The sequence below is a fragment of the Phalacrocorax carbo genome, chromosome 2 (assembly GCF_963921805.1).
Source record: "Phalacrocorax carbo chromosome 2, bPhaCar2.1, whole genome shotgun sequence".
NCBI lineage: Eukaryota > Metazoa > Chordata > Aves > Suliformes > Phalacrocoracidae > Phalacrocorax > Phalacrocorax carbo.
This window is the reverse complement of record NC_087514.1, coordinates 151,363,851-151,382,071: the sequence shown is the minus strand read 5'-3', so window position 1 is coordinate 151,382,071 and position 18,221 is coordinate 151,363,851. Positions and strand designations below refer to the sequence as shown.

The 18,221-nt window shown below is 39.5% G+C and overlaps 1 protein-coding gene across 10 annotated transcripts in view; it reads left to right on the top strand.

Annotated features, from left to right (window-relative positions):
* The first annotated feature begins 1,928 nt into the window (after nucleotides 1–1,928).
* ZNF438 (zinc finger protein 438) overlaps nucleotides 1,929–18,221 on the top strand; it is a 56,022-nt gene continuing 39,729 nt past the window's right edge. For 7 of the 10 annotated variants that reach the window (XM_064444916.1, XM_064444912.1, XM_064444903.1 and 4 more), the window contains exons 1-3: nucleotides 1,929–2,058; nucleotides 4,117–4,199; nucleotides 4,650–4,703. The gene's annotated coding sequence lies outside the window, so the exon portion shown is untranslated. The other 3 variants (XM_064444906.1, XM_064444905.1, XM_064444909.1) reach the window with 3 other exon arrangements.

The following is an 18,221-nucleotide window of genomic DNA, read 5'->3' as shown; positions in this document are numbered from 1 at the left end:
ATTATACGCTTCCCTTCTTTCTTCCACACCTTCTCTTCTCCCTCCTGTCCCACTCGCTTCTCCCTTCAGCCTTCCCTTAAATCCTGTATTACCCTGTTTCTGTCACACCTTCATTTTTCTTCTTTCATAGAACAAAAGAATCATTCAGGTTGGAAAAGACCTTTAAGATCATCAAGTCCAACCATTAACATATCATGGCCAAGTCCACCACTAAGCTGTGTCTCTAATCACCACATCTACACATCTTTTTAATACTCCCAGGGATGGTGATGGTGACTTAACCACTTGCCTGGGCAGCCTGTTCCAGGGGTTGACAACCCTTTTGGTGAAGAAATTTTTCCTAATATCAAATCTAAACCTCCCCTGACGCAACTTGAGGCTGTTTCCTCTCATCCTATCACTTGCTACTGGGGGAAAGAGACCAACACCCACCTGGGCATACTGCTGGCTCATGTTCAGCTGGCTGTCGACCAACACCCCCAGGCTCTTTTCCACAGGGCAGCTTTCCAGCCACTCCACCCCAAGCCTGAAGCGTTGCATGGGGTTGTTGTGACCCAAGTGCAGGACTCGGCACTTGGCCTTGTGTAAATCCCATACAGTTCACCTTGGCCCATCGATCCAGCCTGTCCAGGTCCCTCTGCAGAGCCTTCCTACCCTCAAGCAGATCCAACACTCCTGCCCAATTTGGTGTCATCTCTAAACTTACTGAGGGTGCACTCGATCCCTTTGTTCAGATCACTGATAGACATTAAATGGAACCAGCCCCAACACTGAGCCCTGGGGAATACCACTTGTGATGGCCACCAACTAGGTTTAACTCCATTCTCCACCACTCTTTGCGCCCAGACATCCAGCCAGTTTTTTACCCAGCAAAAAGTATGTGCAACCAAGCCATGAGCAGCCCATTTCTCCAGGAGAATGCTGTGGGAAGTGGTGTCAAAGGCTTTACTAAAGTCTAGGTAGACAACATTCACAGCCTTTCCCTCATCCACTAGGCAGGTCACCTTGACATAGGAGATCAGGTTAGTCAAGCAGGACTTGCCTTTCCTAAACCCATGCTGGCTGTGCCTGATCCCCTGGTTGTCCAGTATGTGATGTGTGATGGTACTCAGGATGATCTCCATAATATGCAATCTAAACCTCCCCTGGTACAAATTGAGGCTGTTTCCTCTTATCCTATCACTTGCAGCTTGGGAGAAGGGACAAACACCCACCACACTACAATCTCCTTTGAAGTAGTTGTAGAGAGCAATAAGGTCTCCCCTCAGCCTCCTCTTCCCCAGGCTAAACATCCCAGTTCCCTCAGCCACTCCTAAAACTTGTTCTCCAGACCCTTCACCAACATCATTGCCTTTCTTTGCACATGGTCCAGCAACTTGATGTCCTTCCTGTACTGAGGGGCCCAAAACTGCACACAGTACTTGAGGTGCAGCCTCACCAGTGCCAAGTACAGGGGCACAATCATTGCCCTGCTCCTGCTGGCCATGCTATTCCTGATACAAACCAGGATGCTGTTGGCTGCCTTGGCTACCTGGGCACACTGCTGGCTCATGTTCAGCTGGCTGTGCCCTGCTCTGACCCAGTGCTGGCAGGTTCCTCATGCCCATTTCCCAGAACAACTCCTGTCCTTTCCAGAGACTCCTTTTTTCCAACCTGCCTCTCTGAAATCCCTGCTCCCACCGCCCCTGACTCGCAGTACAACAACAGCCCGCTTTGGGGCCGGGGGGAAGCCCGGCTCCCCCCACACCAAGGGCTGGTTGGGAAGGGGAGGCCTCGCTCCAAGCACTAGGGAGCCAACCGTGTAACCCCGATCGCGGGGACGGCGGGGCTGACGCCCGGGCGCTGCAGCAAGCGCAGGTAGCGGCCCGCGACCCCCGCTTTCCCGCCAACACCCCCGGCCGTTGCGGCAGTGCGCCTGCGCCGCGGGCGGAGGGAACGGGGGGGGGGGGGAAGCAGGCCTCCCACACGTAGACGGCCGTCCCGCGGGGTGTGACGCCACAGCGCGCCGTCGCTGTGACGTGACGGCGGCGTGACGCAGGCACGCAGAGGGGCGCGTTTGTAAGTTCCCTTCCCCCCGCAGCAGCGGGGGCCGCGGCCTGGGGTGGGGGTGGGAGGTGATGGGGTAGCGGCGCCCGGCGGCAGCGCCGAGCCGAGCCGGGCGCCCTCCCCGGCCTCGCCTCTGGCCAGCCCTGGGGTCCCTGGCCAGGCCCCGCCGCTGGGCTCCGCGCCCCCTCGGCCACCCCGGTCACGGGAAAGCGGGTCCCGGCAGCGGAGGGCGGCGGGGCGCGGCCTGCGGGGCGCCCGGCCCGGGGGAGCCCGAGGCGGCGGCGCGGGGAGCGCGGCCACCTGCGGCTCCTCGTTCGGGCGGCGCCCGCCCCTGCGACGGCGGGAGGAGCGAGCGGGCGGGCGTGAGCGCGGTTATCCCGTGCGGCGTTACAATAAAGATCCGCAGAAAGGCTTTTGCAAGTCACGAAAGTTACTTCTGCGGCTCGCGTACGCTCTTTTTATCACGCGTGGCCACGCAGCGTCGCGTACGTGAGGGACGGCAGCCAGTGCCCGCAGGTTTTGTGATGCTGAGCTGTGGAAGCCCCTGGGTCGTGTGGATAGTTTCAGTTGATTCAAATTCAAATCAAATCATGTGAAGCGCTTGGCTCGTGTGGAATCCCCCTGCCAGCGTGAGTCAGAGCTGTGCACCGAGCCGAGCTCTCGACTGGAGACCTGAGCGTTGTTCCCTAAACCTTGCTCCTGCTTCCATAAAAGTACAAATCCTACACGCGGTCTGCTCGGGCTCCGTCGGTTTTGGAAGGAACCTGAGAGCCGAAGGGTTTTCGTTTGTTCTGTGGCCGCAGAAATTAACGCAATAAGTGGGCGTAGTGTTTGTGCATAACTGAGGCCTGCCAGCCTATGAATCCGTTAGAATTTTTGTATTAATGAAATAAAGGATGTATCCCAAGTTCTAAGTGTATCTTAAGTTCTAAGCTGGCATTAGCAAAATAAGGAGGGAAGTGTTCGAAAGCAGCACAGAGATTTTTGGAAGGACTGCAGTAATGTCCGCAGTGTGGCGGGCTTGAAACAATGCGAGAGATTGGCTTGTTTAAATCTGTTATGTTCAAAAGTCATGCTTTGTTAAAAGATTTACCTAGTTGTATACCCGAATTAACACTGATGTGCTAGATTTTGCCTTCTATTGGCAGTCTTTTGCTCTTCAATTCATACTGCCTTGTGTTCAGTTCCTTTCTCGCCACATGAGCTATATCTCATTGAAGCTTTTTAATGTGTATTGAAGTCTCAGTCAACAGTCTGGCCCTTAAATGGTGTGCAATTTAGCTGATTTAGTTTAGAAATTACAGTCTAGAATTTACTTGTGCTGATTTATTTGAACCTGTTGTATGCCATTAAAAACGGTCTTTTATTATTCCACAAAAAAAAAGGAAAGAGGAGGATAGCATAAGGTAAAAGCGCTGCTCCCTTGGATCACAGCAGGTTTTGTATGCAGGTTTTTGGTTTTTTTCGCAGGACCATACAGCAACCAAAACACTGAGCCGCTGCTTTTTTTTATTTGTATAACCTTATTGTAGCTGGTTATTTTTAATACTAGTTTAAGTTAATTTTTTAAGAAACTTATTTTTATGCAAAGCAAAGTATATATTTCAGGGATGCAAGTTTTCTTCTGCTTCAGTAGCTGGAAGAGTAGGATTTTTTCAAAACTTGAAGCTTGTCAAAAATCAGGAAAAAGAAGGGATAAAGCTGATGACAGTTATGGTATATATTTAAAATACTTTTTGTGATCATCTAGTATAATGTTCTTAGTGCTTAATTAAAAATATTCTCGGGTAATGATAACAAAAATAGCACTATGGTGTAGTTCAAATGTTTTTAACTTTGGGGCACATTGTTAAAGTAATAGATTTTGGGGGTAACTAAATATTGTAATGAAAAAGTTTTCAGAGCATTCATGAAGGAAATACTAGTTTCCTATTTATCCTCTACATCTCAGTTGTGAGAATATCAGAACTAGCAATGATAGTAACATATGGTGAGGTATTCCTGATTTTCTCACATGAAACTTTAGACATATGTAGTGATTGTCATACATATATGTTTTTTGATGTACAGGTTCAATGATTATGCTGCATTAGATGGAAGGAGTGTTCTTCATCTGTTGACTTGCGGTGTTTCGAGGATTTTTATGTGCAGAGGTAATATGTTATTTATGGAAGTGGTTTAATGTTTTAAATGTCTGTATGAAACTGGTGATGGTTTCATGTATTTGCACCTAATGAGGTAGATGTCAGGTCAAAGTGAAATGATCAAATGGTGAAAGTACAACTTTGATCTGAAGTTAGCTGAAAATATTACTGCAGTTACAATTATAGAAACTTACAGGCTTTTAAAAGTACGTGGTCAAATTGGAAATGTGTGAACTTTTAGCGGTTTCTGATCTGAAGTACTGTTAATGTGCAGTGATCCTCAGGGGAGGTGCAATTGTATTTGATCTGTTGAGAGCAAACATGTTTTAGTAGAATTCTTGTTTATTTACCACTTTCTAAAAAGTATGACTGTTTTTTATTTAATATGATTTTTTGTCCTTTGCTAAATACATTTCCTGAGATATTGGGACTTTCTGGTTTTTGTTTTCCATGAAACAGGAATTAAGATGGATGAAATCTTTTATTGACCATAGCAGCAGCAGGATGTATAAGGTGGGTATGTTGGAAGAATATGGTTAATATCCTTGCAGAATATTTTAAATTTTGATTCTATGTCTGTCTGAACACCAAGAAATGACATGGTAAGCTCTCATTCTTACCAGTGGTAGATGTAGGTGGCTGCTTTCAACTGTGGTAAGCTGCCACGTGTTTAGCACAGGTTACACAAGTAGATGCAGATAGCCTTATGTAGCTGATGCATTTTAATTTTACATCCTTTAATGGAAATTTTTCAATGTGTCCCTTCCCTAGGGTTTATGTGCTGCTGCTTTTGTAAAACTGGACTGAGAAAATACTACAGAGCGTTTTGGAATCTTCTTTTCGGTGTTCTGGTTAAATGTGATCAAAGAAAAAGAGTGTGTTGCCATCTATGTACTTTCCTTCTTATGTAGACAGTTTTTGTTTCTATGTTTGAGATGCTCTTTGTTGGGGTTTTTAAAAAATTCTTAAAAGTCACTGAGGGTGTACTCCAGTGGGAGTGTACTCCAATTAAACTATTTTCAGAATTTCCATTAAAAATATTAGTGGTTTAGCAGCAGTAAAAGATGTTTTGATGCTCATCCTCATCCGCAGTCAAGATTTTGTCCTTACTTGCTTAGACTTAATGCTTCATGTTTATCATTATAATTTGCGTACAGAGATCCAGAACATGTTTTTACTTAAAAAGATTTTTTTTTAAAACAAAATTTAAAACATGAGCATACATTTTTACAAGACAGACGTTGGCAAATAAGAGAACAGCGATGCTTGAATAATAGTCGAGCACTTTCTCATGAAGTGTATTGGCATGCTGTTGAATGAAATGCAAACTTCTTCACAGTGTAACAATTAAGAATATATATGGTATAGGTCTTTAATGATTTTTTTTTTTTTTTTTAGTTTTGAAAATAGAAACTTGTGATAAGTTTTTGATTCCATGTTTTCTCTTGCTGGTGTTATAAACAGGTTCTTACTGTCAGCTTAAAATGGCATTTGGAGAATGCTGCTGTCTTTGCATTATATTTGTTCTGTATTGGTCTTGTCACCTTTCACAAAAACACACAGAACAGCTGGGTAGAAACGATCCTGTTCGTCAGTGATATTTTTTTAATTAAGTGTGTCTTTGACTTACTATAGTACTACGTTTGCAGGTATTGGTTTGTCCTTAATAAGCTGATTAAACCTAGTGTAAGTAGTATTCAAACATTATATTTTAAAAAGGACTGATTCCATGGGTATTTTTAGTGAAATAAGTATTGTAGGAAATGTTATCATGGTTTGTGGAGCAATACATCTTAAACTGGTAATTCTTCCTAATGAAAATAAAAAATGTAATCAAAACACCATACCACCTTACTGTGGTAGAACTGTACTGTGTATTAAACACAGATATGAAAGTGCCTAATTTGAGGAGAGACTATCTTTTGTTTGTTGCTTCAATATTTTACTATTTTAGGAAAGAACTGTTTCCCCACCTAAACTGTGAACTATTCTTTGTATCATTGTTTTTTTCTTGCATGTTTTTTGAAGGGCATACGGTACTGAAAGCCTTGCCTGAAGGGAGGCTAGCTGATGTCCTCATACCAGAACAGGCTTAGTATTGAGCTGTCAGTATACTTTAAACTATTGCACAAGTGAAAGGAAGCAATATAATATGTAGTTCAATGCATTTTTCAGAGTTGTAATGCATTGTGGTCACTTCATTTGTGGTTATGGGCTTTTTTGGTTTGGTTTTTTTTTTTTTTTTAGAAAAAGGGGTTTTTCTTTTTTCCAGAATGATGAGTTGTTTTCTTCATGGGATCATATAAAGAGTAAAATTATGGAGTATTGAGTAATGAACATATGTATTTTTTTAAAGTGGGGCTTTTACTTTTAGAGGCTGCTATAGGATATTAATTTCTGTTTATTTGCCCGTCCCGTAGTTTCATTCTGTGGCTTAGACCTTTAATGTTTTTCAGAAAGTCTAAGCCCAAGATTGTTGGTTTAGAAAAAGTATCATGCTTGATGCCAGAGGGGTCATGTGCTGAGATGAGCTTCAGACTATCCCAACCCTGCTGAAATGACTCTGTCACAGCAAGTCACTGGGGAGTCAGGGAAGTAGGAGTATTCTTGTGGTGTGCTTGGGTATTTGCCAGGAGAAGCAGGTGCAGAAGAGATGGAAAAGCAGCTCGGAAAATTTGTTTGATAGGTGTAGGAGTTGTGGGGGAAAGAAACCACTCCTGGCAGATTTACTAGGACCTATCAGTCAAAATGGTTTGGGATATTCGGCGGTTTCTAAGTTATAGTTTCATGGAAAACTTTTGCTCTTTCTTTGAGTTTGGCTGGCAGATCAGTCAGAGTAACATTTCTATTCTCAGTCTTCCACATGAAGCCCTGTGTTATCAGTAACTGAAGGTTGAAATGTTTGCAGGAAGTATTTAATGGTTTTACCTGACGCAAAAGCAGAAACCAAACCAAACCAAACAAACCCTTAAAGGTGTGTTGTTTTACTTTTCGGTACATTTTTCATCTGTTGTAAGGGACAATTGCAAGGGAATCTTTCTTTTTTTCTAAGGACAGTGTTCTGGAAATAATGCATGGTGACAAATTACAGCTTAGACCAATGTCATTTCTGTTGCATCAGTGCTTCTTTGCTACTTCACATATATGTTTGTGGTTCTTTTTGATGAACCATAGAGAATAGGGATGTTCACGTTACTGATCTGTGTAGTTTTGAGCACACTTCAGTCTTCTGCATGTCATTGATTTTAAATAGTAATGACACAAAACTTAATTTGGTGGGGTTTTCGGCCATCCTTGACTGACTGGCTAGTCTTCCTAAGTGAGGTTACGGTCTGTGAGTGCCTGTAATGTCGGATTTATATCAGGCTGCTGTTTGAATGAAGGAAGTAGTGATACATACATCAAGACATGAGCTGCTGACAGTTCTTGGTCTTGCTCAGCTCTGTCAGAACAGGTGGTGAGGAAATAGGGTTAGGTTTAAATATTGGCATTCAACCTCAGTCAATGCTAATGATATGCACTGTCCTAAAAATAAAAGTATGTGAACCCCTCAAAATACTGCTAGGAATCAGAAAGGATCAGTCTGCAAAAACCTGCATAGTTCTGTTGTGTGTATGAGTGCTCTGTATATGATGGATCAAGCACTTTTAAGGTGTCAGTCTACTAGTAATTTTACTAAATTAATAGTATGGATGTTCAGTGGGTTTTATTGCTTTTGCCATCAACACATTTTGAGGCTTTACTGAAGAAGGAAAACCAATTGGTATTGGATTTAGAAAGAAGGGACTGTTCTGTATTACAGGACTGAGACTGAGACCACCCAAATGCCTTCAGCTGTTTTTTGTTATTTTCCCAAATAGTTTGTTCTTTTAGCAGAGCATTTAAGAACAGAGTTGGGTCAATCACTCTATTATGTTTTTCCCCAAATGGCAATATTAAATGAACTTTACAATACTGTTCGTGATTGAGGGGGGGAAAAAAAAAACCAACTTAGAATCTTTATTCTCTTGGGTTTTTTCACTTCCAGAAGGCAGATGTGATTTCAGATCTTCAAATACACCTTTTTCTTGGAAACTTTTGCCTTGTTTTGGCTGCATATGTACCCCTTAAGGGTCTCTATAGTATCTATCATATTTCATGATATTTTAGTAAGTTAATTCAGGAGTGTTATGTGTTTTCTGTAGTTCTGGTAGGGTAAGTGCATGTAGAATGTTTTTGTCTTCCATATATACATGTGTTATGTTTTCTATTAAAGTCCTAATTTTTCAAAGGGCAAGTCTGCTGTATTACATTACCGACTTGTTCTTATGCCAAAGCGTACTTGGTGCCTCATTGAAAGCCCAAAGGTAAAAAGCCCACATATCTGCAGTGCAGGGCAGTTACCTTGCTTAGTCTATGTTTATGTTCTCCTGTAAAACCATGATCTTCTTTCTGGGAAGATACCATGATGGGCATATGACAAAGATTTGTGGACTGTAATGGGTGAGATATGAGGACGAAATTATGCTGAAGGTCAAAAAAGCAAAGACCACCTGGTCTAAAATGATAAGTCTTCACATGTTCTTGTGTCACATATTCAAAGTAGAGCACTATGTGTTAAGAATCTTGTTTCTGAGAGCTTTGTTAACTTATGATATCTGTGTTTGTACTTGCAATCAGAATAAACAAAGTGAGATGGGGAATAAAATGCTGTGGTAAAAAATCAATATCTTACTGTCATGTAGCATGCCATCACATGTGGTGCTGGGTGCCTCCTCTGAAAAGAAAGGTATAGAGGAGAGGAGATTCAGAGAAAAGGCTAAAAGAGTGACTACGGGGATGGAAATTTGCTTGTATGAAGAGAAATAGAAAAAAAAAGATTGTTCAGCCTTTGAAAGGCAATGAATATGATGAAGTATAACACAAGTACACTGAATGATGAATCGTTTGAGAAAAGTAAATCAAAAGCTTCTGTTCTGTTGGTTCATGCTATAAAAGTAAGTGAAGATTCTGTGAAATTAGGGTGGCAAACTGAGAAGGGAAATGTGGGAAAGGATATATTTCTCAATAAATAGATAAGATAATCAGGTCTGCAGTCTAGGGATAATTTTAATTTAGAAAAACTCTGATAGAAATTGGATAATTTAGAGTGCAAGAATATTTCCACAGACTCAGGTTACCTTTTTTCCTGAAAGAATATAACCCCTCAGCATTTTGTCATTTATAAGATTATTTTTACCATTATGATTTTTTCTAAAGTTCATCTGAAAACTATGTATTGGTGGTGGGAGTGAAAGAATTAAGTTTGCCTCTAGTGTTTGTTTACAGGAGAAATGGTTATAGTGTGTCACTAATTTGTTTGCTTTCTGTCCCTGTGTTAGGATTAAATACCCATTAGGTACTATGTCTAGTTCTCGTGGTAGCATCCACCAAACTACTTTGTTTTTCTTGTAAATGGGGACATTGAGGAAGAAGTTTTGGGGAGTTACATCGGGGCCCTTATCAACTTGGAGAGAAATAAGGTAGGGCAGTTGTTCTTGTGACTTGCTGCTCTTGAGAGACTTCTGTCCAGCTTTGATTTTTTTCTGTTGCCTGGGCTCGTGCATGAAATAGGTGTTCCTGCGCTAATTTAATCCAATTCAGGACACAAGTTTGTTCTGTACCTAGAGCAATGGAATATTTAGGGAGGGTGAGATGAGCTAATCCTGGCCTTCTGTGTCATCCAGCCAACTTCCAGCAAGTATATAAAAAGTCATAAAAAACAGCAGTGGGGGTATCTTAATTAAATGAGCATGCTTGTTGCTCTGCCAGTCTTCTCTTGGCATGGTTCAGGTCCTAGAAACTGTGTTTGCTTTCAGTCTCTATCAAACTCAAATATAAAACTGATAAAAGCATCAAAAGCAGTATTCAGCAGGAAAAGACTACAGAATCAGCTTTTGCTCATTCCCACTGAAATGTCCTTTTCACTCCATTTAATAGAGGCTGCAGTTTTTACTTTTGGTGTGTTTAGCAACAGATTGTCTTAAATTTGTTGTATTTGGCTCTAGAGCAACAAAGAGCAGATGTCAGGGAGGTGCTGTGACAGGAATAAAAAGATTCAGAAGGCTTGTGGGAATTTGGGGGATGAGGGGGAAATCTTCCTCCTATTTTTTCCCCTGCTAGAATCCATATTATAACATTTAGAGTTGGCATTCAGTTCAAAACTTGCTATGCTGCAAGGGTTGGTGTATTGACGCAGGCATTCTTTCCCACAGCTCAAATTGTGGAAACAGAGTTTATTTATAAAATAAAATATGCCTGCGAAATTATAATCGATACCTTAATTATGGAGAACTTGCCCGAAAGATGGTAGCTTAGTGACCTGTGGGACATTTTCCTGGCTTAGAATAGCCACAGTTTATACTGAAACATTTTCTCTGTATGAATCTTAAAAATTGAATTTCCCTGTCAAGGCAGAAAAACTTCAATAACTGAGAGGTACTCTGTCAGGGATGATAAGCCTAAAATAATGGTCAACTACTAAATATCATTTAGCGTTGGAACATCCAAATAGTATGCTTTGTTATTTGGGGATTGTTGCTATTTCAAAAATATGCATTTAAAAGCCACTGCTACGTGTTGCCAGCCTTTGCATAAGCAGGTGGGTGCCAGATGTATGTGGGATCCTGGAGAAGTCTGTTGCTTTGCTTTATTTCTTTTCACTTTTGTAATGAGCAGAATGCTTCAAAAGTTAGTGGCTGCTTTTTTCTTTTTTAAAGGCTGGAAGTATTTTGTCTTTGCCTTGATTAAAGGTCCATTTTTGAAAACACATTGTGTAATTTGTTAGTAAGTAGAATGATTACTTGTTTATCTTTCACCTTTTTTTAAAAATACTTATCTACCTGTACTTCCAGAGTATGTATTGCCGTAGTATAGTTTATAGATTATAAAAACATAAATGTGATGTGATTTGCAGTAATTTTGATTGCAGGTTGCTATATTTGAAAGTTGTGCCAATTCTCTATTGTCTTATATGTATAACGATGTATTTAATGCTTTGTGGAGCCTGAGGAATTTTTTTTTCCCTGTGGCAAGAAAGTGTTACTTATGCAATAATCTGGAGGGGAGGATAGTAATAAATCTTCTGGTTTTCTTTGAGATGATGTTCCTTTGTCTTGTGCTAGTGTTTTAGAAAACCATGTTGCCTCCTGCTTTGGGTCTTCATATTCTAGTGGTGATAGTAGTAGCTCATATCATTTTCTGGAGAGATGGATTTGAAATAGAAGGAATGTATCTTGTTGTGTGCTTAATCAAAATATAAGGAAAAGATCTGGTTGTTTTTAAAAAAGCAGTTAGTATAGCGGGGTGGGTTGTCAAAAGCATCATATGTGTAAGATATGTATTGTACGTGCTCTGTTCTTAGGGTTTACAAAGTCATAATTGGAGTATGCTCTTCAGATTTGAGAACAAATCTTGCCATATTTTTTGCTGATGAACAATGTAGATGCACTGCTAAAAGAAAACAGGACAAACTAGCTTGCCTGTTAGCTGTAGCATGTTGAGTTTCTTGGTTAGGTAGCTAATTTCAGTGTCTTCAAAGTGACAAGCCTGGAAATAATTGTGGTCAGAGCTGCTCAAAGAGGACTGAGTGAAGCCTTTTTGATTTCCTAAATGTAAAGGAAGCCAGGTTTGATCAACAGCTGCTGTGAGGGTTATTCAGACAGTGAGTTAAGTGCAGTCCAGTGCAGGGTTTTGCACTTCTGACCAGTTTAGGGTTCTTTTGCGTCAGGTGAGATGCTGAAACTGTAACAGTTTGATGTGTTTGATTAGCATAGTTCATGTCTCTCCTGTACTTAATTTCTTCCAGGTATTTTTCACCTGGCTGTCAAACTCCTTTGTTTACTGCAGTGTCTGAAAGACTTTGTGACCACATTAAAAATGTTAGAAAAATTGATAAATCATGGATTCCATACTTAAAGACTTTATTCTCCATCATTTAGTCATAAGTATTTGTAAGGTTTCTTTTACATGGTAACATTTCACTTTAAAAGGAGCATGAAACTGTAGATTCCATTTACGCTAGATTAAGACCTGCAAGGATCATAGCTGGTTTTTTGGTTGTGTGTTTTTTTGTTGTGGGTTTTTTTTTTTTTTATAATTTCATCTACATTTATGCATGCTGTGAAGATAGCTGTGTATTGCAAGGAGAGCTGCTTTGAGGTGTTATTAAGGTATGATTGATCTAATTCACTGTAAAAGTCTTGAAACCTTTTGAAGGTGTTTTTGTATCTAAAAATCTTCAAACACTTGGTATATAGTATTGATGTTTATTGGAAAGTTATTTTTTCCAATTTTGAGACACAAAAGCTTATTTTTCATGTTCAAGATTGAAGTAGAGCAAACTCTTTTATTTTTCTGATTTTAAAATCAAACTGCACTTGGTGAAATGCAGGTGTCTGAAAGATTTAGCTGATTAACTTCTGAGAAGCAGAAAAATTTCTTAGACTAAGAATACTGCTAACTAAGTTGATGGAAACTCCTGACTATGGAATTGGATTGTTCTGCATATGTCTCTTCCTGCTTCAGGAACCTGTTCATTTTGGAAAAAAGCAAAAAAAAAAAAACCAAACCCACTTGGAATTATGTTTTAAAGTGTGTACTGTTCAATAATGAAAGCAGTTTACTTGAATTATCACTTTATCACATTTCATACACGAAACACTAGAAAGACGATTTCCAAAATGTTTATTAATCATTAAAAGTTAATAGAAAAGCCTCAAAAATGTGTATAGGTTAGTGCTGGCTGGCACAGAATAGCCATGCATGCTTTCTTGGAACATATTTACAAAGAAGAGTTTCAGGTTTTCATTAGCAGCCTCTCTTTCCAGCGTTCTTCAGTGAATGGTGCAATTATCTGATAATTCAGTCTTTGGCAATTATATTTAGAAAACTGCTTTATATTAGGAAGGAGAAAATGTTTAGCGTATATACTTGCGGTTAGGAAGAGACTGGGTGGGAATCTTAATGCATGTGTTAAGTTGACTGACTGTAGATACCCCGAAATGGGAAGTTTTAAACTTCTGTTGAAATCTAGTTGTATTACTAATAATTGTATTTAGAGGCTTAATAATTTTCAAAACTAGTAACTTTATCATGAAAATGTGAATTCCAAAGTGGGTTCACAGGCCCAGAATATGACATTCTTTACTTTCAGGATTTAAAGTTAATTATATTTGTTTCCGGAAATAAGATGAATGCTAGTAGCCTCTCAATTAAAAACTGTTTCTAGTATTGGTACATTACTAGTTTTCAGATACAAATTCTAAAGAGGTTCTGTAAAGAGCAGATCTGGTCAGGTGGAAAATCTTGTTGGTTTGTGAAGGAATGTTATATTAGTGGTGCGCACTACTGTGAGCCACAGTGCTGCTTCAGGGTCCAGCAGATGAATCAGTTACAAATGTACGTATTGAATGCTCAGCTTCTGATGTGTTGCCTACACATGGGAGGTTCAGGAAACACTTCCCAGTGCCATTGCCATCAACTCACTGAAAAAGTAATAGCAGTACCACTGGAAGTATTTTTGCTTTATGTGTACAAATGCTTTGAAGACAGAATATTTTTCTGACTGATCGACAGTGTTATGTCCTGTGGATGCATTCGCGTTGAGTTTATAGCCATCGAAAATTTAGTGGCTCATCTGCTATGGCAGGTTTTTTGGCTAATATCTTGTATGGATATTGTACTGCTGAATATTTAATCTGCTGTGGAGACAGACAAATTTAGGAGAAGTAACTTTAATCTCAGAAAAATGTGTATTGACTGGGAGAGTTAGTTCTGTTTGTTTTTGCAAATCACCAATGGTTAGAAGTGGGATTAAGTTTAGTGCAGGAGAAAATGGAACTTTCCCTTTGTTTCCAGAATGAGGTCATGGTGCTTGTCTCTCTTCAGCCTCCATCTCAGTAAAATAATAGAAAATATAATTGTTTCATATTTCAGTTTTATCTCTTGAAGAATGGGAGTTAGAGCTACTTGTGCAGGCCGTAATGTCAGCAATGACTTTTTGGTCGCCTTGATTGTAGCTTTACTGCACCCTGCCTGCCCTGTTTGCATGCCCATGCTTGAAATTCTCATGTGCTGCTTTTGTATTTTACTTTGGTTTTTTCCTCTCAGTTGTATTTATTTAGCAATTCCACTGATAAGGTAGCTGAGTAGACTTCAGTCATGCAGGAGTTGGTTGTGCATGCAGCATTAGTGGTGGCAAAGGCCTGCCTTAGAATAGAATAGAATCCAACAGATCAGTTGAGAAAAGGAAGGCACTGGTAGCAAAGGAGGGTAGAGAGGAACACCTGAGTGACAAAGGGGAAGAAAAGAATCTGAAGTGCTGGTATGGAGATGCACTGCAACCGCAATGTGTGATGACAGTGTTCTGATTTGTAATTTTAAGAACACCTAAAGAAGCATGTTCCTTAAATAAATAAGATAATTTATTGAATTTTTTAATCATAAAAGTATATTTCTATTTCATTTTTGTGTGGACCAGATATATACTAATAGTCAGGGGAGCTTATTTTTGTTTACTATAATAAGAAGATATTCTTAATAGTTCTAATCAAATTAATAAAAACACTAGTGTTTGGTTGCTTTATTGCTTGTCTCTTGTCTGATCAGAGTTATGTGCTAGTACTTTGCAGCATTATCTGTTGGTAGATGTAAAAGAATACAGTTTTTCTTAGTGGGTAGCTTAAAAAAAGTCTCTTGCTTCATTAAAATGGTTCCCAAGCCTGTGTGAAGAGCATGCACATATGATCACTGTTTGCTTTCCAAAATGGCACTTGAGGGCTTAGTAACTAGACTGAACTACAGTCAGATTACTCAATTCCCTCCTGTCCCTCGAGAATAGAAGCTGTTTCACCAGCAAATACATAGGGTAGCTTGAGCCCATTCTGTTGAGCTATGGGGTTTATTTCAGAATTAGGGAGATTCATTTTTATGGAATAGATAACTGAGAGAGTTAGCATTCTTGCTTGGATAATGTACTATTTATTTTGGAAGGAAGTTTCCCATGACTAAATAAGAACAAGATGTTTGACCACCTTCTAGGGAGGAGACTGTTTGGTCAGCATAAAATTAAAAGAAAAAGAGACAACTGACCATTCTTAGGTGGTGTTTGAAATGTTTTCATGTTTCTTCTGGGCTTTAATTATACTGCATATACATGGCAAGAAGAAAGACCAGAGGTTTTGTTCTTTTCTTGGAAGTATAGCTTTATCACATCGTTGGGAATTTATAGCCTAGTAATATATAGTGTTTTTTCCATTCCTGCATTTTGCAATTGGTTTGTACAGCCTCATAGTTTGGCAGCCGAGAGCTCACTTTTTCATGATTTTTTTGGCATGAAAGGGTTACTGTTCACATTTCCTGTGTAATTCCTTCTGATCTTGCTGGGCTGTAATTACTTTCTTGATGTTAAACATTCCCAGGCTCCTATAACCTTCTAGCCTGCTTGCACTGGCCAAGTTTGTCCCAGGTGATCATGTGGGCGAACCTCCTGTTTTTAAGGATAAAAATCTCTCCTTCCTGTGTAAAATAGGCTACATACTCATTCCTTTGCTGTGCAATCCCGAGAGCAATCTTTTTAAAAATAATAATAAGGTAACATCACTCTTTCAGAGTCAGGTTTAGCAGCCAAATAGATGACAAATCCAGTGTGTGGGTTTAGAATTTGCTGAATCTTGGTTGAATGACTGCAAGTTTAAAGATTATTTTTTCTTAATACATTTGGAAAATAGGTTATGATACAAAAAAGGCAGATTTTGACTGTAGCTTCTTACTTTTGACCATATAATTGGCAAATCATTTTAAGCTTGCTTGAATGTAGAACTACTTAGCTGAGTATTCAGGATTTTTTTTTCTTTTGAATTCTTTGCAGTAGCTGCATATCTTACAAAAAATGAGAGGATATTACTCAATTCCCACATAGTTCAGTTATCCTGTATATCTTCTGATTTTCAGTTTGTGGCATGTAAGCAGTAAACACAAGGTATTATTTTGCTTTTAAATAGAGGTGACTGCATGCTGTTGAAAAATGTTGGCTTCAGAGGTGTGGGAACTGAACTGTGCTGTTCTGCAAAGGCACTGAAAGGTCCTTCGTGCCACTGCTCAGCTGCTCTTCAGCTTTAATCTGGAGGAGCCACCTGTAAGAATGCGAGTGAAGTTTGCTTTCCATGACCTTTTATGCTGTTTTCTCACAGTGCCAAGAAAGATGCAAGATGGTGATGGCAGGGTTTTTTTAGGGTGTGAGGAGTTGTAATGTAGCTGATATATTGACATCAGTGGGTGGGGTTTTTTGTTACTGACAATGTCAGAGAAAGTAGCTGAGGTTCTGTACACCATTGGTTCAAGAAGTAGCTCAAGTTTTGATACTTCATTCAAGAGTGATCTCATTAGCTTATTATTCTGTTACAGATAATTTTTTGTCATAATCCTAGTGTTATTACTTTGTGCATTTAATTAGCTGCTGTGTCAACTTCTCAGGCAGCAAGTAATTCTATTTTGTTTAGCTGTGGTATTGTGCTTGTGACTCAGATACTCGGAAGTCTTCCCAGTAACTGACTGAAGTCTTGTGAATGCATTATGGCGTTTGAGCTCAGTGGGATTATACTTGGAAGAAAGTGTTATGTAGGTAATAAATTGTAGCAGTTCGAGCCCTTTTTTTAGTTTAATTCTCATGCATGCCGATGCCTGTGCTTTACTATATAAATAGAATTTAGAGCAGTTGGTGTGCATGTTGTTAACTGTGCTGCTATGCTAGTGAAGGATAATAATATATTTTAATGAAAATATCTTTTTAATTTTTATCAGGAAGTCGTCTTGAATTTGATGGCTTAGTTATAATTGGAATGCAATCAGTACGCTGCCCAGTTCTTAATTGCATACTCTATCATATAATTGGGAATGTGGCTGTCAGATATGCCTAGTGTTTGTTGTTGAACCCTTACTGTTGAACTCTTACTGGCATATTATTCAACACACAGAAAACTGGTTCTGGCATAAAGTATTTATATAGTAGTCACGTGATAAAAAACCACAAAGCACCAAGTGAGTATAACTGAACAGACAGAAGAAGATACTGCTGATATCTTGAAATTAGACTGTTTCTTTGTCATTTTATTATGGCCTGCATATGATCTTGACATACCTGAGATTTTGTATGAAACTTCATATGCACATCCACTTGGGTGTGCATTAAATATGTTGCAAGCATTCTAGGTTTCTGTGCAACGAAGTGCAGCAGGGTAGTGCTTTGGTTAAAGCTTTTTTTCAAAACGGTTTACTTTTGACTTTATATAATGAAAACACCGATGAATTTAGAGCTAGCTAAAACTGTGTTCCACTCTGTTGAAGCCTACTTTCTGCCTAATAGGAAGTATAGATCGTCTTTCCTTTCTCTTTTCCTGTTTAATTTTGCTCCAGCTCAGATGAAGACAGTGAGGAATTACACATTATACTGTAATTAAAGGTAACCTGTTTTGAATTTACTTTTAAAGTGCTTAGAATGTAACTGACCTGACCCTCCATTATACAGTTCATCTTTGCAGTGGAAAATACCCTGAGCGGTAACGATTTTTCTTCTATGAAAAATATGTGGTTTCAGAGTCCTATGCAAATTACCTCCTGCTTTTTGTGTAGAAGGCATGTTACAGGATGTATGCTGGTGCTGTTGGTCTTTGTGTGTGTGTGTGTGTGTGTGTGTGTGTGTGTGTGTTGATCTTATAGCGATTTAGATGTCTCTAATGTACTGGAGGCAAGGTGATGTGTGTAGCTGTGATGCAGGGAAGGACTGGGCCTAATCCTAAGTGTATTTAGTGCAGAGAAAGATGATGTTTGGTTTTAACAAGCTACTATAGAATTAAAGAATAATTTGAATTAGGTGAGCTTTTAAGCTTTCAGACAATGTAGTCAACTGTATTTTTATATTCTACAAGTTCTGTCCTTGAGAAGACATGTAAATTACTGTTATGACAAAATGCATAAATATGTCTAGGATTTGATAGTAATTAATTCATTTCACTT